Raw genomic sequence first — 10,580 nt, forward strand, 5'->3', positions numbered from 1 at the left:
TTGAAAACAGTAGGGCTGTGTGGAGCTCTGCCCACACGGCCGAATCATTCATTCATTCATAGAGTTCTGTGAATGAACTACGAGTCCTGACAGCCTTTGCGGCTGTTGGTTTGTAGTTCTCAATGACCTACCACTGCAATGTTGAGCACCTTGGTAGTTCATTGATTCTTCCTATCAGAATGTATGTGCTTGCCCATATGAGGTACAAGCACACAGATACACTGACAGGTCTGCAGGAGTCCTTCCTGCCACCTGTGATCTGCTGATTGCTTGTGGCAATGCTTTACATAAAAATAGTAAATGTACATTTTGCTTACCTGCAAAAAATAAATGGTCATTTTTTTTAAGTGAACTTATCCTTTAAAAAACTGCCCCTGTGAATTGACTGTACCTTAATAGAATTTGTATGTATAGTTATTAATAGGAAAGTGCTAGTGTGAAAACCTAAACTATTAATCTAAGAGAACTAATTGCAACCAATCAGTTTTCACCTTTTATAAAAAAATGAATCTGATTGGTCACTGTGGGAATAAATGATTAAGTATTATAAACAACTGCAGATGTATAGCTTGATGCTGAGTTTGGTTAATGAATCTCCTATTTCTTTATTGATTTTAAGAATCACTTAGTTATATGCAATCTCCATTAATAATCCATTACATTGTTCCTTACATAGGAACTCTACTATATGTGAAGAGTTACAATGTATGGTGTACCACTTAATTGCTCTTTAAGGTGTGAAAAGATCAATGTTCATTTGCTAATGTATTCCGTACAGTAATATATTCTCTTTTATGCAGCACAATAATAACATAAACGCTCAAAGAACATTCTTTATTAACAAAGGAGTATATATTTAGTCCACTGTATAGGATGCAGTTTTCATTGCCTGGCACAACACTAAGTGCTTTCATCTTGAATATGCTCTGCTTCATGGATGCTGAAACAGGTGGTCTGATGTTATGCAAGGTAATAGTTTGTTTTAGAGTATAAATAAATATGTGAGAAACACTTAGATCTGCTTGTTCCTTTCATGTTCTCCTGACAGCATTCCAATTAGAGTGGTCGAAATTGAAAAGGGTTGTACTGTCAAAGGACTTTAATTTACACTAGTAATGTTAGTCTTTGTTTGCAATTAGCCCGTGTGTATGCATTATTTATGGATGCTCCTAAGCAAACATTTTCTAACAGTGTTTTGTGCTTGCATTGCATTCTGCCAGAAATGTAACTTTTATAGAATGCAAAAAAATGTATGTCATTGTGATGTACATCATTAAACTACAGGTTAATGAAAAAGGCTGTAAGGTGACTGAAATACCAAATAGAAAGTCAAAGGCTCAGTAAACCATAACAGTCATGGGGTTGATTTACTAAAGGCAAACAGACTGTTCACGTTACAAGAGAAGTTGCAAGGGAATTATTCCCGGAGCTTAGTGAACGAGGTGAAGCTCTGTTGACTTCCATCATCCAGTCATGTGAAAGCAAAAATGCTATTTTTTTATTTTCATGCACATGATTGGGTATTCTTTGCAAAGCAAAATTGCACCACAATCATTTAGTTCTGGGGAAAACCTGAAAGCATTAAACAATGTTATTAGTAGATTACTAATTCTATCATCCCCGTGTAATGGAAGTAAACAAAGGCAGATATGTTTGAATTCAAGTCTGGGTGACACTATTGTTCCCCTCATTAATACAGTGGAAGAGTGAGCTTATCCACCCAAGCACAGGTACTGTGTTATTTATAGGATTTACAAGTGAAAACAAAGGGGAAAAGCCTGCAAAAAGTGGTTATAAACTCTCACATATACCCGCTGAAGTGAATGGCCTCAGGTGATACACAGGGATGAAACAAATAAGTTGTACTTGTATATCTGCAGTATTCTCTTCTCTACATCCATTCAAAGTCCATAATTTATAAAGCTTGTCCGAGCTATCAGAAAAAAGGGGCAGAGTCCTGAAGTTACACTCTGCAAAGCTCAGTGAGGAGATCTCTGAGAGCTGATTGGAGGGAAGGGACACACCATCCTGCACACAACACAGGAAAAAAGCTGAGGCTGTCACACTGCTGGAGGTCCCTCCCATGTCACCTTTTTACCTCTTGGTGTTAGGAAAACCTGTCAGATGTGACTCATGCAGATAGAAGAGGAACAAGGCAGCAGACAGAAATTACACTTCTCTGGATTGAGGCAAGCACACACTAGAGGGATATGTTTTGTTCATATGCATGTCTAAGGTTTACAACCACTTTAAACTTGACTCAGTCACCACATCCAAAGACTGGTAAAGCTGCAATATATTACATTTTTGGTTTTGGGTGTAGAAACGCTTTAAACCCAATTTTCCATATGAATTCTGCAAGTATACAAAATTGATTGTTTCTGCAATTAAATACTAAATCTTAAAAAACCTTTTAACATTTAATTTAAATATATCTCAAAATATAGTAAGTAATATGAAGAGTTTTCTGTCTATATTCATTTGATATCGCCTATTATTTTTTGTATGGTTTTGCAGAGCCTATTTAGATTTACTATTGATAATACTAAAGATTTAAAAGTGAAACAACTAAAATATAATACATTTAAGTAACTAATAAACCAGTAAGTTAAGCCAGTTACATACTTCTACATTTAGTTTGCAAATTGCTTTACATGCAGTATGAAAACCATCCTTGGTGCCAGTCGATCATTGGCAGGAATGTGCATGTACTTATTCCATGATGGCATCTGTCCAATATAGAACTCTTTTTGTTTTTTTGGATCATGTTCTCCAAATGAATTAACTTTCTGAACCCCTCCTGGATCTTTTTGACTCCTGTGCATGCCGGAGTTGAGCTGTGTGCAGTTCTACATGAATGATGTATACAATCTCATCTTTATGTGTGAAATCTCAGTGGCAATAATTTTCAAATGTTAGTTACTATTCACTTTCCAATCAAACATTGTTGGCTAACCTCTGTAGTTTACTTCAAAGCTTTTAAAATGTCTAAGTTAACTTTTCTGTCCACTTCTCTCTTCAGATTTTATGTGTTGCTAATGTAATTGATGCAAAACACATGCTGCCATGAAATTAACTTTTAGTTGATTTAAATATTTTATTAATTGTATTATTATACAGGATTTATTGTATACATAATTTTTAAAGAGCCAACTGTTTGTGCAGAGAAAGAACAGATTTGGGATTTTACATTTACATGTTATAAGCACAATAAGCATAAGCTTTGGAATAAAAAAAAACTGAGAACGCTGATTGGTTTCTATACATAACTGCATCAGATTTTGCACTCTCCAGCTTTAGTAAATCAACCTCTATATGTTAACTTGAAAATCACAAACTCTGAACATAGTGCTTGAACCCTATTGAATTCTAGGAGGGCCAAATCTTAGGTTTTCTTTCTGGCCTTTATTCAAGCCCAAATTGCAAGTTTTCTACGGTTCACTGAAAAGGGGGTCTTGGTTGCATTTTTGTATGATAATGTGCCCATTTGATTCTGCTATCCTGCTGTAATACTCTTTGCAGTAATGATAGATAGAAATTACTGTTGTTAACTTTTTCTACCAAAACAAAATTAATACAGGTTGAGATATAAAACCATGTAATTCCTTTTAATGACATACTGGGGAATATATCTTAAACCTAAATATAAAGTGGCACACCTGTAGAATGTACTACAGCAAGAGTGACATTTAGAAAAAAAAATTTTAAATTGCGATCAAATGACATTTTCTTCACTTGCCTGCTTTCGGGGACCTCCTCCATATCCATACCAGGCCTTTATCAAGGATAAGGATCTGCGTTGGATTTCAGAGGGACCCTACACCCTTTTTTTTTAGTGAGGTCACACTAAAAAATAAATACTAGACCCTTATCAAGGCATGCAGCCTGAGTGCCCAGGAAAGGAGGGGACAGGGTGTGTGCAGCCCCTCCCCATCCTGAAACATACTAGGCCACATCCCCTGCAGAAAAAAAATAGACAGGGGCTTGGTATGGAATTTAAGGAGGACCCAATGCTAAATATATATATATGTGGGGTTCCTCCCAAACTCTGTACAGGATCTGGAGGATTAACTACAGCAAAAGTAACATTTAGTAAGAAAAAAATTGCCACTAAATGACATTTAATTGCCTTGCTTTTGTTTGTAAACAAAGTAGCTGGGGGATCCCACGTGACATCCTTGACAACCTATGGTAATGACCAATGGATCTATATTGCTGGACAATATGATTGAGAATGAGTTGATTCTGTCTGTGTGTTTATTGGGACCCCTCCCAATCCACACCAGATCCTTATCAAGGATAAAGTTTTGTTATAAATTTTAGGGGGGGGCGCACAGCATTTTTTTATCTATAATATACACCTATCCAGGCATGTAGGTTGAGTGCCTAGCAAAGAAGGGAGCAGCAAGTATACCAGGCTACATGCAACACAGAAGAAATAAAAAAGCAAACATAAACTAGATAGGGGTCTGTTATGTAAGGTGCGCCCAATGCAAAAAACGCCCAAAAAATGGCACAGGGCTCCCCAAAGTTTATACCAGACCCTATATTGCAGCTTGGATGGGTAAGAAAAGGAGGGACAATGAGTGTACATCCTATTATTAAAAGACAAAATAAAAAAGTGAGCGCTCTCCCATCAGCAGCCAATGCACCAAAAGGTAATCTCAGCTAAACCTTCAAAAATACACATAAATAGAAGGTGCGGCGCTAATACATGAACACATATATATCTCAGGTGATCTGAAAAACACGCTATGGTATGTAGCACTAGACAGAGGAAATAGCTAATTAATGCATCAGATAAAAACACTGGTAAATCAAATCAAATAAAATGTCCAGTCAAATTGTCGCAGGATCCTACGTAGAAACTTAATCTGCCAGGATCAGATAGTAAAATTGCGCACTCACCGGACGCGCTATGGATAAGCGCATATGTTGTATGACCCCTGGAAATCCCACAGCTGGTGGGGAAGATGGATAACCCTCCGGGAGCAGATAATCCTGATGTAATAAGCAGCTTCCAGATCCAGGAATCCCCTTAAGGCTGAATTGGTAAGGAACTCCCTCCGGTGGTGAAAATGAATAATAGGATGTCCTAAAATTTATTAGCTCCAAAAGGAGCCAAAAAACACCTCATAGTGTAGTAGTTAAAATCAAGGAATTTATTTCAAAAATATATTGTGGATAAAAACAGGACAGGAACACTTAAACAATAAATGATGGAGTGAAGTGACACTGACCCAAAAGTAAGATGGCCGCCGGGTCTCCTCGTGGCTCCGGACGGCTAAGATGTCACGCTCTGTTGGCTCCTCCTAAGGCCTTACGTGCCACTGCACATCATCAGAGGGGAGGCCAACTAAGGTTATTCTACGATAAAACAGCAAAGATTTCAATTCTGTTAAGGCTTGTGATCAGAATCTTTTGACTTCATGTTAACTGGGTAAGACCTCTAGTTAAGTCTAGGTAAATAGTGGCTCCTCTGTTAAGACAGCCTGGAAAAAGCTATTAAGGCTGATTTCACACAGCGTTTGATATTGTTACTGATAAATATGTGGTAACAATATTATTGTAGCAAAGTACTTAGACTAGTTCTTTCAGCTGTGTATAAAATAACTGCTCCAAATACATTGCAGCAATAATATTGTACCAAATATCAGTTAAGGCTTCCTTACAAATAGAAAAAAGGTTTTACTTTATAATATAATTCACAACAGCAGAGTACATTAACATGTAGTCACTGGTATACATTGTAAAGGAGCAGTGCCCATTCAATATAATGATGCATAACACATTACCTTTTTTTGTAACTTAATAGAATTTTAACAAAATGACTTTTCATTCATATTTATATATTGTGCAATGCAGTGTAATGTGTCACAGCATGCTGGACTAAAAAAAAAATGCAGCATGTCCTACATTTTACGTGTACACCACAGAAACATGGTGATGAACCATACTAATAGAACGTAAGACAAACTGTCTAATCTATGTGCTGGGACTGTGTTGGGCAAGGCTGGTGAATGGACCAATACTTACTTATAACACTTTCACCTATCATATTTTCATTACTTTTGTTCATCAGGTTTTTTTTTATCATGACTTGCATTTGTCTTCATTAACCTTGTAAATAACTTTGTAATTCTTTGTACCGGGAACATCATTGAGTATGATTATGAATGCTGATTAATTTAGTAGAAAATAGAACTATCCAGCTCAACTTGCCAGCCTACCCCAGTCTAATATTAGACTGGGGTAGGCTGGCAAGTTGAGCTGGATAGTTCTATTTTCTACTCTGTGACACCTTCCATGTTCACTGTTTAAAAAGCCAGTTATAGACCTGGGTAGGTGACCAGTTTTTTCTTTGTATGTTAATTTTGGAGGTTCAGTGGGTAAATTGGACACCCTGGCTGCCGTTGTGCTACATGCTGGGTGTCAGGTGCGCTCCCATGACCTTAAAGAGGGGTGGGCTCCCTCAGGTTCACCTGCCCTTGTTTCTTTCCATTTAAATGCATGTGCCTCCATTGTGAGGACTCTCAAGATTTATAGAGTTAGGACCACAGATACTCAGGGTGCCGTGATGTGGCTCTGTGGCTTACGTATGTATTTGCAAATGTGTGCAAACTAAACCCCTGTTTTTAAACGCATGTTCTTAGACAGGTTAATTTGGTTTTTGATAGTTGGCTAACTGGCTGGCAGTTTGAACTGGCTTTCTTTCCCCCTCCTTTGATAAGTTATACTTATCCATGTTCCTTGCCGACAATAGCCATTATTAGACTGGGGTAGGCTGGCAAGTTGAGCTGGATAGTTCTATTTTCTACTCTGTGACGCCTTCCATGTTCACTGTTTAAAAAGCCAGTTATAGACCTGGGTAGGTGACCAGTTTTTTCTTTGTGTGATTAATTTAGTAGCATGACAGTTTTACTGCAGTCACACATAGGCAAGTTCAAGGAGACTATCACTGGGGGAAAAAGCTACAGGTATGAAAGTGAAGGAATCTAGAGGTACTTACACATAGCAGCAACAACATCCAGAACCTTACTGCCTTGGCCATTCTAACGTGTAAACTTTGCCATTTCCTAAAATTTTTGAAGGTTGCTTGACTCCTTCCTGCCCCCTGAGAATTCTTATTGGTCAGCAAGGGCCTTATTTGCAAACTTCAAAATATAGAGCTTTGCGGAATTATTCAAAAAAGCTAAAACAAAATCTGGTTCTGACTGCAAAAACCTCACTGAATATAGAAAAAAAATTCAAGCACACCAGGATACCTTACCAATAATGTAACATGTATATTATTCATGTTATTCATAGTACACATTAAAAATCACAAGAAAAAAAATGAAAAATAGAAAAAGAAGAACATTTTAAAAATATTGTTCAAGAGAATAATAACCCAATAACCCTGCTACACTTGGTAATTGCATTAACTCCACATATGTAATGGTCAGAAATTCATATCCTATTTGAATATAAGCACACAAATCACAATCTCTTCTATACAATATCTCAAATGAATTTCCAGAATATCTCATATATGTACATTATGCAGGCTGAACAGATAATGGATGAACCAACAACCATGGCTCATCCATGTATAAGAAGGCTCAGCCTCTGATGCAGCCAGTGCTTTACCGGAAAAACTGATCAGGCATCCACCAAGCTTGCTACTCTGGTGGCCCTTTAGTTACCTGTTATAGAAGCAATAAACTAATAATTATTTATATCTTTCACCTCACCATGGCTTATGGACATCTATAGACTATATATATTGGAAGACTATCAGTTCTTGTTCCATGCATAGATTTGCCTGATTCCCTCCATATTGCTCAAGGAATTCTTACGCTCCACTGTGATGTATAAGATAATTATGTGAGGATTAGTCCGGATGCAGAGACAGTCTCCCCTGGAGGTGCAGTTCTGTCCAGTACACTGGACTACACAATTAGTTATGTGAATTATTCTTCAGTATATGTACCTTATGATGGCATTTAGGCATCAACCATAGTGAAGTGACTTTCTTCTATTTTGATCAATTATGAGCTGAATTATATTTATCAGCCCATACATGAAAGCTTATCATGCTGCCGGAAGGTCTTGGAACAGCCTTCTTATATATGCATGAGTCATGGTTGTTGATTGATCCATTATCTGCTCAGCCCACATAATTTACATATATGCAATATTCTGGAAATTCCTTGGAGATTGTATAGAAGGAACTGTGGTTTGTGCTGACTACAAGTTATAATAAAATAGGATATTCATTTTTGACCAATATACTGTATATGTGGGGGTAATACATTTACCAGGTGCAGCATGTTACTGGATATGGTTACTATTATTCTTTTGGCCAAGATTTTTCTTCTTTTTCTATTTTGCAGTTTTTGTTTTCTTTTTGTGATCTTTGAATTTGTACTAATAAATAATATACATTTTATATTAGTGATCAGGTATGCTTGAATTTGTTTGTTTTTTCTAAATTCAGAGAGGTTTTGCAGTCAGAACCAGTGCTCTTTTTTTCTTTTGTGAATTATCTTGCAATTTTGAGAATGCTTGTGACTTCCGCACTTCATATAAGTCATTATTTGTTAAAAAATATATAGAGCCATAGATGGGAGCTTGCTTGTAAATGTGATACAGTGTTTGAACTTTGTTTGTCAGAACAGCTTGAGATTAATCCATGGCAGGTAGGTGTGAGTAGCATCCCAATGCTCCCCTGTCCCAGCACTTCATACTCCCCTCCCCCACCAAGTGACAGAGTCTCTTTTATGCCTGGCTTGTTGGCTGTTACAATCTGGTATTCAAGAGAACTGTTTAGGCTTCTTGTTTCTAGGGTTTATGGAGCCATATAAGCAACATTCCTGAGATATGGGTCCCTAAATTGAAAAAGGAATTCTGGATAGATTCAATTTGTCACATCCTACAATACTTTGTTACTTACCGGTAGGCAGGTGCAGTCTGTAGGTGCTGTTCAACCGAAGCAGTACTGCAGCTAGGGAAGTCAAGAGAAACTTGGATTATCTATGGTATCCTTTATCTCCGCGATCAGTGTTCTAGTTGCCTATGCTGCATCCAGGTGACCCTGGTGGTGATCTTGGGTCACAAAGAGTCTTTTTAAGTCCCTGCCTCCAAGTTTTGGTGCACATCTGAAAAGTGGTTAGTGTAGGAAAAATATACCCATCAGTCAGGGATAGCACCAGCACTAAAGAGAGGTTCTGGAGGAGTAGGGAAAGCTCAGGGACTACTTCCACACTTCCCTCTTGGCTTGGAATGGCCAGGCTGCACTTCACCTACCTCAGCAAGCAATGTCCTAAACTCTTGCCTACTACCGCTGACTGTCCGCTACATTGACTGTGAGTTCCTGGATGGGTGATCTCCTCGTCAGGCTTTTGAACTGTTTTACAAATTCTTATATACACTGGTTTCAGATTTTCTGGGCCTGATTGTGATTACTGCTGATGCACCACTCTGCACCTAACCCACATACCTGCAATCACAAAGTATTTCATATATTGTAGTATATTTTCCCAACCACTATGTATTTAACTGGTATATTAAATACAGATACACTGATTACCTACATGGTTAATTCCCATTAATTAAATTCTGTAACCTCAAAGCTTGAATAAAAACTACAAGAAAAAAAACAAATCTATGTTATGGATGTACTGTATATACAATTACAAGTAGTGCAGATTTGAATGAGATAACGTTAAGACATCTTTGTTTATACATTATATCTAAAAGCATACATGTTGAACCCATATACATTTTACAGCAGACTTGGATTTAATATTTTAATAGATACTATGCAAAGCAAAATTATTTCTGAAGTTACCCTTACCATACAGTAAGGATAATTAATAAGCATGCATATTGAAGTTCTTGGCAACCTCAGGAAAAAAGCAGTGTGGCTAGTGAAATCAGAAGGTTTTTCATGTAAAATTCAGCCTACGTTACAAAGTAAAAAAAAAATGAGGATCTGCATGCAAAAGTGTTGAAACATGACATGCTAATTAGAAGGATGGATCAGAGAGGCAGCTCATGAGTATGCTGCATTCAATTCAATTCAATGCCCAGTCATAAACTGGAGAAGGCACAAGACCAGTAATTAATATTAAACTGCAGTAGAGAAAAGTCAGGTTTCCTCCCTGCCATACAGAGCTGTGTTGTGTGGTAGAGCTGTGTAAATGTAGAACTGTTCTCCATCTCTGTTCTTAGCTGTTTGCCTGAAGTTCAGCTTTTTCAAACTAATAGCATGAGAGTGGGGGAGGTATCTTCATGTGTGGGTAGCAAGGAGCCTTTTGAGCACTAAGTCATTTCTGTAGCAAAACAGCAAATTATATTTACATCCCCAAATTACGTTAAAATAGGATATAAGTTTTTATTTTCTAGAATATAAAGTTAAAGCTCCAGTAGGGAAAAATAGACTATCTTTATTCTGTGAATTTAAACAAAAGAATCTAAAAATACAACCAAATAGCTGACATTCAAATAAATGTGATTATGCTGTTAAATAATTTTAGACAGAAATATTGGCAGATAAAAATAAGGACAAAAGAACTCTGTCAAGACACAGCACAGTC

General features: G+C 37.2%; 1 long non-coding RNA gene across 1 annotated transcript; it reads right to left on the reverse strand.

Annotated features, from left to right (window-relative positions):
• Nucleotides 1-5,147: 5,147 nt before the first annotated feature.
• LOC149472876 (uncharacterized) lies at nt 5,148-8,975 on the reverse strand. The gene is made up of 2 exons (XR_016314137.1): nt 8,936-8,975; nt 5,148-5,367 (listed from the first exon to the last, which is right to left on the reverse strand). It is a non-coding gene; the product is annotated as an uncharacterized LOC149472876 (long non-coding RNA).
• Nucleotides 8,976-10,580: the final 1,605 nt, after the last annotated feature.

This window comes from Staurois parvus, unplaced genomic scaffold, assembly GCF_062004578.1.
Source record: "Staurois parvus isolate SC_StPar_1 unplaced genomic scaffold, SC_StPar_1.0 ptg000019l, whole genome shotgun sequence".
NCBI classification, from domain to species: Eukaryota; Metazoa; Chordata; class Amphibia; order Anura; family Ranidae; genus Staurois; species Staurois parvus.